The 14,627-nt window shown below is 38.5% G+C and overlaps 1 long non-coding RNA gene across 1 annotated transcript; it reads left to right on the forward strand.

Moving 5' to 3' along the window:
• Nucleotides 1-9,544: 9,544 nt before the first annotated feature.
• LOC128286443 (uncharacterized) lies at nucleotides 9,545-11,795 on the forward strand. The gene is made up of 3 exons (XR_008277002.1): nucleotides 9,545-9,752; nucleotides 10,671-10,712; nucleotides 11,603-11,795. It is a non-coding gene; the product is annotated as an uncharacterized LOC128286443 (long non-coding RNA).
• Nucleotides 11,796-14,627: the final 2,832 nt, after the last annotated feature.

Raw genomic sequence — 14,627 nt, forward strand, 5'->3', positions numbered from 1 at the left:
TTCGAGATCATGGGTCGGATAATTTTTCTCATGTGGCTTTAATTGTCTCGGCGCGCATAGGCCACAACTCGCCCTTCTTGCATCAATACGCAACCCAACCCAAGTAGGGATGCGTCACTATAAACGACAAACTCTTTGCCCGATTCGGTTGCACTAGAATTGGGGCTTGATCAAATAAGCTTTCGGTTGATCGAAACTTTTCGACATTTCTCCGTCCATTCGAACTTAACATCCTTTTGGAGTAAGCCGTCATTGGCGTGGCTATCGTCGAGAAACCTTTTACAAATCGTCGGTAATAACAAGCAAGCCCAAAAAGCTTGAACCTCGGTAATATTTCTCGGAGGCTTCCAATTTAGTATGGCTGAAATTTTATTGAATTGACTCGAATACCGATGCAGATACCACATGACCCAAGAAGCTAACCTCTCTTAACCAGAACTCACACTTGCTGAACTTAGCATATAATTGCTTGTCCCGTAAAATTTGCAGCACTAACCGCAGGTGTTCAGCATGTTCGGTCTCATTTCTTGAATAGACCAAGATGTCATCAATGAATACGACTACGAATCGATCCAAATATGGTCTAAAGATTCGATTCATTAAATCCATAAATACCGCAGGGGCATTAGTGAGCCCAAACGGCATCACTAGGAACTCATAGTGACCATATCTCGTTCTGAAGGCAGTCTTGGGCACGTCTGAATCTCGGATTCGCAATTGATAGTAGCCCGATCTCAAATCTATTTTCGAGAACACCGAGGCTCCCTTTCAATTGATCGAACAAGTCATCAATACGTGGCAGCGGATATTTGTTCTTTATCGTCGCTTTGTTAAGGCGGCGATAGTCGATCTACGATCGCATGGTTCCATCCTTCTTCTTCACGAACAACACCGGCGCACCCAAGGCGAAAAACTCGGGCGAGCAAAACCTCTATCCACCAATTCTTGCAACTGCGCTTTCAACTCCTTTAATTACATTGGTGCCATACGATACGGAGCTATCGAAATTGGAGTGGTACCGGTACCAATTCGATGCCAAATTCTATTTCCGAGCAGGTGGTAAACCGGCAATTCTTGAGGAAAACATCAGGAATTCACAAACCACTGGCACAAATTCGGGTTTCTTCCGAGCTCCACGTCATCGAGCACATACGCAAAGGTACGCCGCACCTTTTCTTACATATTTACGGGCCAACATCGGCGATATTACGGTGGCAACCCTTTAAGTCCGTAGACTCAACCCGAACAATCTCGTTATTAGCGCACCTCGGATCGATAGTCTTGCCTTTGCAATTTATAACCGCATCGTGCATGGTCAACCAATCCAACCCAAGAATAACGTCAAATTCGTCGAGCGGCAAAAGCATCAAGTCCGCCAAAAACAAAAACCTCGAAACACTAGGGGACTTTTCTTACACACTTTGTTGACAAGCGCGTAATGACCCAAGGGTTTGACACCGAATTACAAACTCGATGAGACTCAATAGGCAAAGTCTTCTTTGGATGCTAAGGTTTCGCATATATAAGAATGAGTAGAACCGGGGTCAATCAAAGCAATCACATTAGTATCGAAAAGAGTGAAAGTCCGGTGATAACGTCGGGGAGGATGCCTCCTCTCGTCTTGCGGATGGCATATGCTCTAGCAGGAGGCGCTGAGTCTCGGATCGAGCAGTCGTGTCAGTAGCCCTCTCGACTACCACCCCTACCTCCGAAATTCTTGGTGGTCTACCTCTAGTTGTCATTCCACTAGGTCTCGCGACCTTGCATCCTATTCTTCTCATCGAGCCCGTGCAATCTCTAATGAGGTGGTCCTTGAACCGCATCCGTAACAAGCCTTATTGGTAGTCTTACCCCAACATTCACCTATGTGTCTTCTCCCACATTGGGGCATTGATTTCTCTTGACGGTTATTGCCCACACTAGCTACCGAAGTAGCTCGGGAGTCCGTCAATGGTCGTGGTCTAATGGAAATCCCTTGATCGTCCTCGATCTATTGGTGTTCTCCTGAACTTCTTTTACTGAAAAGCGGAGCTTTACCCGTCGATCTTTTGCGATAGTCTCTAGCTTCAAATTCAGCCTTCTTCTTCTCCTTTCCAAGTTCCTCCGCCTTGCAGGCTCGTTCAACTAGTGTTACGAATTCTTTTATCTCCAAAATACCCACTAGTAATCTTAGATCTTCATTCAACCCTTCTTCGAACCTCTTGCACATAGCAACCTCATCAGCCACACACTCCCGGGCATACCGACTGAGTCTTACGAACTCATGTTCGTATTCAGATACTGTCATGCGGCCTTGCTTGAGTTCCAGGAATTCCTTACGCTTTTGATCAATGAACCGTTGACTAATATATTTCTTTCGAAACTCCGTTTGAAAGAAATCCCAAATAACTCGTTCGTTTGGAACTATGGAAATCAAGGTCCTCCACCAATAGTAGGTGAGTCCATAACAAGGATATAGCACACTTTAGACATTCATCGGTGTGCATGCAGTTCATCAAACACCGAATGGTGTTGTCAAGCGAACTTCGGCCCTTTCGGCATCATCGATAATTCGATACTGAACTCTTCAGCCCGCGCTTCTAATCAAATCTACAGGTGGCTTACTCAGCCTCACGGGGTCGATGGCGATGGCATTACGGGCTCTTTGGGTGGATTATTCAAATTCGGGATTTGTTGGACAAGCCGGATTAGTTCGGGCATATTGCGCGACCCACTCATTCATCATGGTAAAGAAGGCTTGTTTAGCCCCTCACCTTGATTATTCGCAGATGACCGAGGTTCAACAGCGGCGTCCCTTGTGCAGGAGCAGCCGCTACACTTTCGGCGTCATCCGCCAAGGTTCTCTCTACCGGGATCCATTTACTAATCAAAACAAAACAAAAAAACATTTTAACCGTCGGAAGTCATCTGCGTTTAAACATTAACATTAAGGCATGTATAGCTAGACTCATACGTGCCATGGTAGTCCTAGAACCGACTAAACCATGGCTCTGATACCAATAAAACTGTAACACCCGAACCGAGACCGTGCCGAGTCGAACACGAGGTGTTAACGGACTTCAAACCACTTATTGAAAAGTTCCAGACAAGCTGTCAATCTGTGTACTAGTCGCTTCAAAAATCATAACTTGAGTTTTAGAACTCGAAAATCAGTTTTGTAATTTTTTTCTGGAACTAGACTCACATTTCCGTCTACAGATTTTTTTCTAGAATTTTTGGTTGGGCCAATTGGTACAGTTTATTAGTTAAAGTCACCCGTGTTACAGGGGCCGACTACATTGACCTTCGCGCGTTACAACTCAAATAACTCCCTGTGCAGGACTTCAATACTGGTACCGTTTGTTTCTATAGAAACTAGACTCAAAGAGGAATTCATACATATATGGTATGACTCCTAATTATTTCTGGTTAATTTATAATGAATTTTCAAAGTCCGAGCAGGGAATCCAGAAACCGTTCTGGCCCCGTTCCACTAAAACCCAAATATCTCTCAACATACAACTCATATAACCGTTTCGTTTCCTCCGTATGAAAATAGACTCATCAAGGTTCATTTACATAATTTATTCACTATTTAATTCTATTCCTACTATTTTTAGTGATTTTTCACATCCACGTCACTGTTGCTGCCAGCATCATATTCTAGGATAGACTTTCTCTAACACATAGTCTCTATGATTCAACCACCCCTTTTTCATATATGGTCCAAAATATAAGCATGATGACCCATTCTAATGGCTGGTCATTGCCAAACACTTCCATGCCTCTTAATGAGCATATACATACCAAATAATTATAACATTATGCTCAAAACATTCATAAGCCATTTTAGCATGGCTAGGCAATATTTACATACCGAGTTCAAACAAAACATAATAGCCTATACATGCGAAATGTTTTCTTAAACCATCTAAGAAGAAGATACCAAAAAGTCGCTAGACGGTGTGATGACTTCGATGACAGTCCCGAGCACATAAAATGGATCAAGAACCTAAATAAACAACAAATAAGCACACCAAATGAGTACATAACTCAGTAAGTTGTAAGCACTACTCTACCATCAACAATAACAATCATAAGTGAATAATCAATTAATACAAAATAGATGTTTCCAGCCATATCAAACTATACTGCAATTTCTAAGATTTTTGGTTCGATCTCATGCCCAATCCTTCAACCAAATCAAACGACAAGTCAGCCCAATCGATTTGAATCCGTTTCCTCAAGTTGGAACAACAATGCACTAGATAATTTTATGCGTACACCGTACAATCCCAATTTCGATATTTAGTTAGTAACTCAATCACTTACCTCGTTCATGCACAATTTATTTCCACAACCGAATGTGACTATAGCAAATCGCACACATAGTGCTATAGCAAATCGCACACATAGTGCCATAGTAAATCGCACACATAGTGCCATAGTAAATCGCACACATAGTGCCATAGTGAATCGCACACATAGTGCCATAGTGAATCGCACACATAGTGCCATAGTAAATCGCACACATAGTGCCATAGTGAATCGCACACATAGTGCCATAGTAAATCGCACACATAGTGCCATAGTAAATCGCACACATAGTGCCATAGTGAATCGCACACATTGTGCCTTATGTCAATTCATCATGGTAAAGCAACTTACTAAATTCAATTTGTACATATAATCATAATAATAAATAGGAGAATCACTCCGAAAAATATCTATCCAAGGAGTTCTCACAACAAGTGCTTAAGGACTTACCTTGTGTTGAGTATAACGGTTTCGACCCGGCTACTCGATGTCCTTGGCTTTGCCCTTGCTTGTTTCTCCTTCTTTAACTTCTCGGGCTTAATAGATAAATAAACTAGTTTAATCATCTTGCTATACATTTATAGTTCAATTACACATGCATATGTATATTTGTATATTCGCAACCATCCTCACTTATTACCCATTTGGTCAACAATCTAAGCCAAGATAAGGCTTCAATATGGTTGCCTCTAACCGAATACATGCACACCAATCTACTTCCTTTGGCGAATATGCATGTCTATGTGGAGGCAAATTTTACACCTTATACTACACAAAAAAAACAGCATACATTTTCCTAATTAACGCATCACATATTGTAGTTCTATACACATCTCTCATTTATTTCATAACCGAAACAACATCACAAGCATATAGACACCTCAAAATAGTATACATGTCATACCAATTCATCATGTGCAAACATATATTCATGTAGGTGCAATGGCCGAATTCTCAAGTGGCTTATATCCAAATATACACACATATCCAAAGCTTAAATCTTACTCACCATACAACATGCATGAATCATATTTATGGGTACAACATGGCCGAATACCACAACACCATACCGTTTCAATTTGGTCATGGTTAAACAAAGAACTTAGTATCTCATTCAAAAATGCTAAAAGAAAATCTAAGAACCCTCAATCTACCATCACATGAATCATTATCAAGCTTGATATTTAGCATGCAATGGCATTAACACCATAACAACTTTGGCCAAATACCATTTCCATGGCATAACAAAGATTTGAGCCATGGCTAACATGCACATCAAGTTAGCAACCAAGACATGCATGAAACCCTAACACAACCTCATACATACCTTAATCTTGATGCAAACTTAGCCAAATCTCCTTCTAGATCTCTTCCAAACCAAGCATGAAGCAAAAATCCTCCCCTTTTCCTTAGTATTTTCGCCAAGAAGTGAAAAATGGATGAGCAAAATTTTCTTTTCTTTCCTTAGGACATTCGCCAAGAGCAATGGTGAAAGATGAACACTTTTTTTCCTTTTTTTTCATACTCTTATTTTATTATTTCTAACATGCACCACTAGCAAAACATGTTTGAAACATGTTTTCTTTTGCCCATATTCATCACCATGGCGGCCACTATAGTCAAATTTGGGGAATTTGACATGCAAGGACAACATTTCCTAGTGTGCATCAATAGGCCACTTCCACATTTGCCTATCTCAATTCTAAATTTTCTCACACAAGTCCTTTCTAGTGAAATTCACCTTTATAACACTAAATCAATCATCAAAAAATGTCATACATGAATACTCACATATTATAGGCATCGAAATAAATTTTAAATTATTGTTATGCCTCGGTTTTGTGGTCCCGAAACCACATTCCGGCTAGGGTCTATTTTGGGCTGTCACAATGTTGGCATAGGTTTAATTATGTTAGTGGGCCTCTAGAAAGCCCAAGCTTAAGATAGAACCCGACAATTTTAGTTAATTTTTGTTCCATAAGAAAAAGGGGGTGAAATTATGAAATAGGACCTATGTGAAAATGTTTGAAAATGCTATAGGCTAAATTGAAGTGGCCAAATAAATAGGAGTGCAAAATAGGAGGATTTGCATGTAACGCCCCAATTTTCGGGAATCCTGTGAATGTTGGCATAGGTTTAATTATGTTAGTGGGCCTCTAGAAAGCCCAAACTTAAGATAGAACCCGACAATTTTAGTTAATTTTTGTTCCATAAGAAAAAGGGGGTGAAATTATGAAATAGGACCTATGTGAAAATGTTTGAAAATGCTATAGATTAAATTGAAGTGGCCAAATAAATAGGAGTGCAAAATAGGAGGATTTGCATGACAAACCTCCCATTTTACATGAAGTGGCCAGCCATCATGTTGTTGTAGACAAAATGTACACTTGATATCCATAATTTATGGTACAAATTGATACAAATTGATAATGGGTTAGGTAAATGTTTCATGATAAGAATTACATGTCTTTTGTATTAAAGAATTAAATGGATGAAATATGAAGTTTTATTAAAAGAAAAAGGGGTGAAAAGAACAAAGTTTTGTCCATCTTTGTTCATCATAGCTGAAAGTTAGAGGAGAGAAAGGAGAGGAGAAAACTCTTGAGTATTTGGTCATTAGGAGGGGGAAAATTGAAGGTAAGTTCTTGGTATCTTGCTTCTATTTTGAGGTTCATGAGTTCTTCTTGATTCTACCTTAACTCTTGAAGTATATTTTGATTTTTAGTTGTGTTGTGAGCATTTAGTCATGAATTAAAATGAAGGAAATGGTTGTTGTTTCATGTTCTTTTGATGAAAAATGGAAGATATGTGAAGTTGAGCCAAACAAATGAGCATGCATGTGCCTTAGATGCTAAAGGGAAAAATCGGCTAACATGTTGTGCTTTGAAATGATGAAATGGAGATTATGCTTAAGTAAAAATCATAGATATGTGATGATTGATTGGTGATATACATGTTTAAATAACATGCATGCAAGATAGGTGTATGAAAGAGTGATTTGGTAATAAATCTGCTTGGGACAGCAGCAGTAATGTGACTTTGGAAAATCACCATAAGTTGTGGGAGATGAATTAGAAGCTGAATAAATTATGTAATTAAAGCTTATTGAGTCTAGTTTCTAATGAAATAAACAAGAACATATTTTGAATTCTGTACAATGATAAATTTGATTCGTAATGAAGAGTGGTCAGATTAGTCAAACAGTGAAACATGGGAAACTTTGAGAAAAATCTGGTATTGATTGGCCATACCAAAAATTCTGAAAATTTTATGGATAAAAGATATATGAGTCTATTTTCAGGGAAAATTAACGGCACTTAATTTGGAGTTTCGTAGCTCCAGTTATAAATAATTTAGTGACTGTTTCTCAGGAATACAGCTTGCAGTGAAATTATGATTATGTGGTAAACATTGACAAAAATTTGTTAATGAGTTGCTTATTGATTTCTTATAAGCTCACTATGATCTATAGGTGTGGTTGGCCGAATATTGTAAGGGGTTAATATGTAGTTTGTATTTGAATAGTTAGATTAACGTGTTAGTAATCCAATTGTAGGCGGTTCGTCTGTGGATCTCGTCAACATATCGTCGCAAGCAGTGTGTAACTAACACCCTCTTTCTTAGTCTAGATCGGCAAAAGTCGAAAAGTCGAAATGCGAAAACCGGTATTTTGTAGATTCTGAGTGTCGAATGCTCGTGAGGTAAATCGATTAATGTTTTTGGTAAGCTGCAATGTTTGGACCGCAAAGTGCATGATTTACGTGCCTTCGATATTTTTGGGCTTAATAGGCCAAAATTGGAATGATGGGACAACGGCCCAATTCGGTAAGAACCCTCAGTAGTGATTACATTAGTACGTGAAAGGTAGGAATATGCATGAAAACCCTAAAATAGATAAATTACTGAAATACCTTTAAAAGTGGAAATTTTACGTTTACCTCGGGTGATAAATTACCGAAATACCCCTAGGGTTAAATTGACCTAAATGCATGTTTGATTTGTTGTTATTCTTGCATGCCATGTTGTTATTATCGATGCATGGGATGGGATATTGTGGAAGAAGTCTTGAAAGTGGCTTGTCCACGTCTTGGAGGCTTTGCCTCAATTTATTGATAAGCGAGCGAGCAAGGTCAGCAGCTGTGGAGTGTTAATTTGGGTGGGTTGAGCTATTCCCACATGGAGTGTATGGCTGGTACGGGTGGAGTGTAGTGGTTGGTGGGTTGAGTAGTCTCCCAAATGGGCTTGCATATGTTTCTTGATGTTGCATGTATTTTGAAATGGGCCTATGGGCCATCTTGTTATCTGAATAAGGGCTAAGGCCCGGTTTATTATAATCTGAAAAGGGCTCGGCCAAGTACCACTTTATTACTGAATGGGCTTAGGCCCAATAGGCTTGAGCTGACTTGGGCTTTGAATGGGTTTTCCTTACACACCGAGTTTCCCAAACTCACCCCTTTTATTTTCATCCACGCAGAAATCCCCAACCATAGTGGGCTTGGAGTCGTGAGGAATTCGGAGTGGCCATCCGTTCGAAAGTTTGATTTTCTTCGGTGAACTGGACATCCTTTTATTTACGTTTAAAGTTTTTGGGCTTTTAAATGTAATAAGGCCGCAATTATTTTTATGGTTTTAATATGTATTACTAAGATAGGTAATACTTATATTTAACTGTTGAAATTGGATAGCTTTAGGCGCGTTTTCAAAAACAATGATTGATTTCAAAATAACACGACAACAAGCAAAGCTTCCGCAATGAAAGTATTTTCCAAAATTAATTACTTTTCCTAAAATGACTTAATCAAATCGGTTTCCTAGAAATATCCACGACGTTAAGGTGTGGCAATGGCGGTATGCATGTCTAGGATTGGATCCGAAGGAGCTTGGTACTTAGCGATCCGATGGACTCACCACCTCTTTTCGGTTTCCTACCGGTGCATGACTTCCATTCACTTTAACCCTTAATGAATTAATCTTTTGAACATCAAGTGCGATTTTCTGGACTTAGAATGGAAAATTTTTTTTTTACGTTTTTGATGTGGAATGCCGGATCCGGCTATAACTTCTGGGCCAGGTTTGGGGTGCTACATTGCATGACAAACCTCCCATTTTACATGTAGTGGCTGGCCATCATGTTGTTGTAGACAAAATGTACACTTGATATCCATAATTTATGGTACAAATTGATACAAATTGATAATGGGTTAGGTAAATGTTCCATGATAATGGGTTAGGTAAATGTTTCATGATAATGGGTTAGGTAAATGTTTCATGATAAGAATTTCATGTCTTTTGTATTAAAGAATTAAATGGATGAAATATGAAGTTTTATTAAAAGAAAAAGGGGTGAAAAGAACAAAGTTTTGTCCATCTTTGTTCATCATAGCTGAAAGTTAGAGAAGAGAAAGGAGAGGAGAAAGCTCTTGAGTATTCGGTCATTAGGAGGAGGAAAATTGAAGGTAAGTTTTTGGTACCTTGCTTCTATTTTGAGGTTCATGAGTTCTTCTTGATTCTACCTTCACTCTTGAAGTATATTTTGATTTTTAGTTGTGTTGTGAGCATTTAGTCATAAATTAAAATGAAGGAAATGGTTGTTGTTTCATGTTCTTTTGATGAAAAATGGAAGATAGGTGAAGTTGAGCCAAACAAATGAGCATGCATGTGCCTTAGATGCTAAAGGGAAAAAAATCGGCTAACATGTTGTGCTTTAAAATGATGAAATGGAGATTATACTTAAGTAAAATCATAGATATGTGATGATTGATTGGTGATATACATGTTTAAATAACAAGCATGCAAGTTAGGTGTGAAAGAGTGATTTGGTAATAAATCTGCTTGGGACAGTAGCAGTAACGTGACTTTGGAAAATCACCATAAATTGTGGGAGATGAGTTAGAAGCTACATAAATTATATAATTAAAGCTTAATGAGTCTAGTTTCAAATGGAATAAACGAGAACATATTTTGAATTCTATACAATGAGAAATTTGATTCGTAATGAAGAGTGGTCAGATTAGTCAAATAGTGAAACATGAGAAACTTTAAGAAAAATCTGGTATTGATTGGCCATACCAAAAATTCTGAAAATTTTATGGATAAAAGATATATGAGTCTATTTTCAGGGAAAATTAACGGCACTTAATTTGGAGTTTCGTAGCTCCAGTTATAAATAATTTAGTGACTGTTGCTCAGGAAGACAGCTTGCAGTGAAATTATGATTATGTGGTAAACATTGACAAAAATTTGTTAATGAGTTGCTTATTGATTTCTTATAAGCTTACTATGATCTGTAGGTATGGTTGGCCGAATATTGTAAGGGGTTAATACGTAGTTTGTATTTGAATAGTTAGATTAACGTGTTAGTAATCCAATTGTAGGTGGTTCGTGTGTGGATCTTGTCAGCATATCTTCGCAAACAGGTGTGTAACTGACACCCTCTCATAGACTAGATTAGCAAAAGCCGAAATGCCGAAATGCCGAAAAGTCGATATTTTGGGAATTTGCGAAAAGTAATGCTTGTAAGATAGTTGGGTTTGTATATTTGGTAATCTAAAGTAATAAAACTGCAGATGCGCAATTTCGTACATTTTGATAATTTGGGCTTAATGGGCCAAAGATCGGGTTCATAGGCCAACGGGCCCAATTGATAAGTATCTTGTGTAAGTGTTCGATAGTACGTAAATAGTTAGGATATGCATGAAAACCCTAAAAGTAGCTAAATTACTATAATACCCCTATGTATGAAAAATTCTTCATTATACCCCTAGGTGCAAAATTACCGTTATACCCCTAGGGTTAATTTTGGTGAAAAGCATGACGATCGATTACGTATGATGTATGCCATGATTATATATCTCATTGCATGGGGACATGGGTTATATTATGGAGGAAGCTTTCGGTGGCTATGCCACAAATATATCGATCTGGTGGCTCGCCACAAATATCGATCTGGTGGCTCGCCACATATATTCTGATACAGTGGCTCGCCACGATTATCTCATATCTGGTGACTCTGTCACATTATACATGCTCGCAGCCATGCTGCAAATTCTTTGGTGTGTAGCGGTTGGGTGGGTCGAGTTGTCTCCCCACACGGTGTAATGTTGGTTTGGGGGTGTAATGGATATGGTTGGGTTTCGCATAAACATGTAATATCATTCTATACATTATGGGCCTATGGGCTTTATTAAATACATTCGGGCTAAGGCCAACTTATTCTATTTACGTGGTTTGAGTGATATAGGCTATGGTTGGGTTAATTTACACCTGAGTTTCCCCAAACTCACTCCTTTTATTTTCATCCACGCAGGAAATCCCCAACCATAGTGGGCTTGGAGCTGTGAGGGAATTCGGAGTGGCCACCCGTTCTGAAAGTTTGGTTTTCTTCTGGTGAACTGGACATCCTTTTATTTACGTTTGAAGTTTTGGGTTTTTAAATGTAATAAGGCCGCTTAATTATTTTTGATGGTTTTAATATATATTACTAAGATAGGTATTACTTATTTTAACTGTCGAAATTGGATAGCTTTTGGGCGCATTTTCAAAAACAACAATTGATTTCAAAATAACATGACAACAAGCAAAGCTTCCGCAATGAAATTATTTTCCAAAATTAATCACTTTTCCTAAAAATGACTTAATCAAATCGGTTTCCTAGAAATATCCATGACGTTAAGGTGTGGCAATGGCGGTATGCATGTCTAGGATTGGATCCGAAGGGAGCTTGGTACTTAGCGATCAGATGGACTCACCACCTCTTTTAGGTTTCCTACGGTGCCTGACTTCCATTCACTTTAATCTATAATGAAATTATCTTTTAAAACACTAAGTAAGTTTTTCTGGATCAACAATATAAAATGTTTTGAACGCTTCGATATGGCATGTCGGATCCGGTCATAACGTCTGGGCTGGGTTTGGGGTGTTACAATTTTCTTCTCCTCTGCCCGTGGTTTTTTCCCGAAAGGGTTTCCACTTAAAATTTGTGTGTTCTTCTTAATTTTTATTTTTATTTTATTTTATTTTTTTTTCAAACTGGTATCAGAGCTTCTGGGTTATTCATCTCGATCACGATAATGGCATCTTTGAAGTATGAAATTCTGCTGTTGGATCGCAACACCAGATTTGCGTTGTGGCAAATTAAGATGCAAGCAGTTCTTACACAGATGGATATGGAAGATGCCCTGCTAGGGATAGATAAAATGCCTTCGACATTAACAGATGAAGAGAAGAAGCGTAAGGATTAAAAGGCGTTAACACAATTACATCTGCATTTATCCAACGAAATTTTGCAGAATGTGATGAAAGAAAAGACTACCGCTGCATTATGGAAGAGGCTAGAACAAATATGTATGTCAAAAACTCTAACAAGCAAGTTGCATATGAAGCAGCGTCTTTATGCTCATCGTTTGGAGGAAGGTGCATACATGCAGAACACTTAACGGTGTTTAAAGAAATTCTCTCAAACTTGGAGGCCATGGAGGTTCAGTATGATAAGGAAGATCTAGGGTTGATTCTACTTTGTTCGTTGCCCCCGTCTTATTCAACCTTCAGAGACACAATTTTATATAGCCACGAGTCTCTCACAGTTGATGAGGTTTATGATTCTTTAACCTCGTATGATAAGATGAAGCATCTTGTGGTTAAACCCGACTCTCAGGGAGAGGGTCTCATTGTTCGTGGGAGACAAGATCGAAATGCTGATAATGATCGTGGTAGGACACAGGAACGGAATCCTCGTGGTAAACCTAAAGGTAGATCGAAGTCTTCAAACAGAGGTAAAACTTGTAACTTCTGCAAGAAGAAAGGGCACATTAAATCTGAGTGCTATAAGCTACAAAATAAGATTAAAAGGGAGGTTGCGAATCAAAAGGAAAAACATCCAGAAAATTCTGGTGAAGCTGATGTTGTAGAAGATTACAGCGATTGTGAACTTCTAGTTGCTTCTATCAATGATTCTAAAGTAAGTGAGGAATGGATACTTGATTCAGGTTGCACCTTCCACATGAGTCCCAATCGGGATTGGTTTACAACTTACGAAACAGTGTCTGAAGGTGTTGTTTTGATGAGAAATAATGCTTCGTGTAAAATCGCAGGTGTTGGAATAGTTAAAGTTAAGATGTTTGATGGAGTTGTCAAAACACTTAGTAAGGTACGAAATGTTCCAGAATTGAAGAGAAATTTAATTTCGTTGAGTACTCTTGATTCAAAAAGGTACAGATATACAGCTGAAAGTGGGATTTTAAAGGTTTCCAAAGGTTCCCTTGTTGTGATGAAAGGGCAAAGAAAAACTTCCAAGTTATATGTTTTGCAGGGTTCTACTGTTACTAGTGATGCAACTGTCGCTTCCTCTTCCTTATCAGATGATGATATTACTAAACTTTGGCATATGTGCCTAGGCCATATGAGTGAGAATGGCATGGTAGAATTCAGTAAAAGAGGACTTCTTGATGGGCAAGGAATTTGCAAACTAAATTTCTGTGAGCACTGTGTTTTTGAGAAGCAAAAAAGAGTTCGATTCACTAGAGGAATCCATAACACGAAGGGAATATTGGAATATATTCATTCTGATCTGTTGGGGCCATCCAGAGTGCCTTCGAGAGGTGGAGCTAATTATATGCTAACCTTTAATGATGATTTTTCCAGAAAAGTTTGGGCATTCTTCCTGAAGCAGAAAAGCGATGTGTTTTCCGCATTTAAGTCTTGGAAAATTATGATTGAAAAACAGACGGGAAAACAAATATAATACCTCCGCACAGACAATGGCTTAGAGTTCTGTTCTGATGAGTTTAATAGATTGTGCTAGTCAGAAGGGATCGTGAGACACTTGACAGTTCGTCATACTCCACAGCAAAACGGCATTGCAGAACGAATGAACAGAACGATCATGGAGAAGGTTCGATGTATGTTGTCAAATGCCAACTTATCGAAGTCATTTTAAGCAGAAGTAGCCTCTACAGCATGTTTTTTAATCAACCGATCTCCATCTGTTGCCACTGAGAAAAAGACTCCACAAGAGGTATGGTCTGGTAATCCTGCTAATTATTCTGATTTAAAAATTTTTGGGTGTCCTACGTATGCTCATGTTGATAATGGAAAATTGGAACTGAGATCTATTAAATACGTTTTTCTTGGTTATAAATTTGGTGTAAAAGGGTATAAGTTATGGTGTCCTGAAAATAAAAAAGTTATGATTAGCAGAGATGTTATTTTTGATGAAACTGCTATGCTACCTAACTTATCTCTTAAGGACTCTTCCAATAAAGAAAATCAAAATCAGGTGGAGCATCAGATTAATACAGAGTCAACTCCTCAAGCCAGAACAAAAGTTGATAATA

The sequence above is a fragment of the Gossypium arboreum genome, chromosome 13, assembly GCF_025698485.1.
Source record: "Gossypium arboreum isolate Shixiya-1 chromosome 13, ASM2569848v2, whole genome shotgun sequence".
NCBI lineage: Eukaryota > Viridiplantae > Streptophyta > Magnoliopsida > Malvales > Malvaceae > Gossypium > Gossypium arboreum.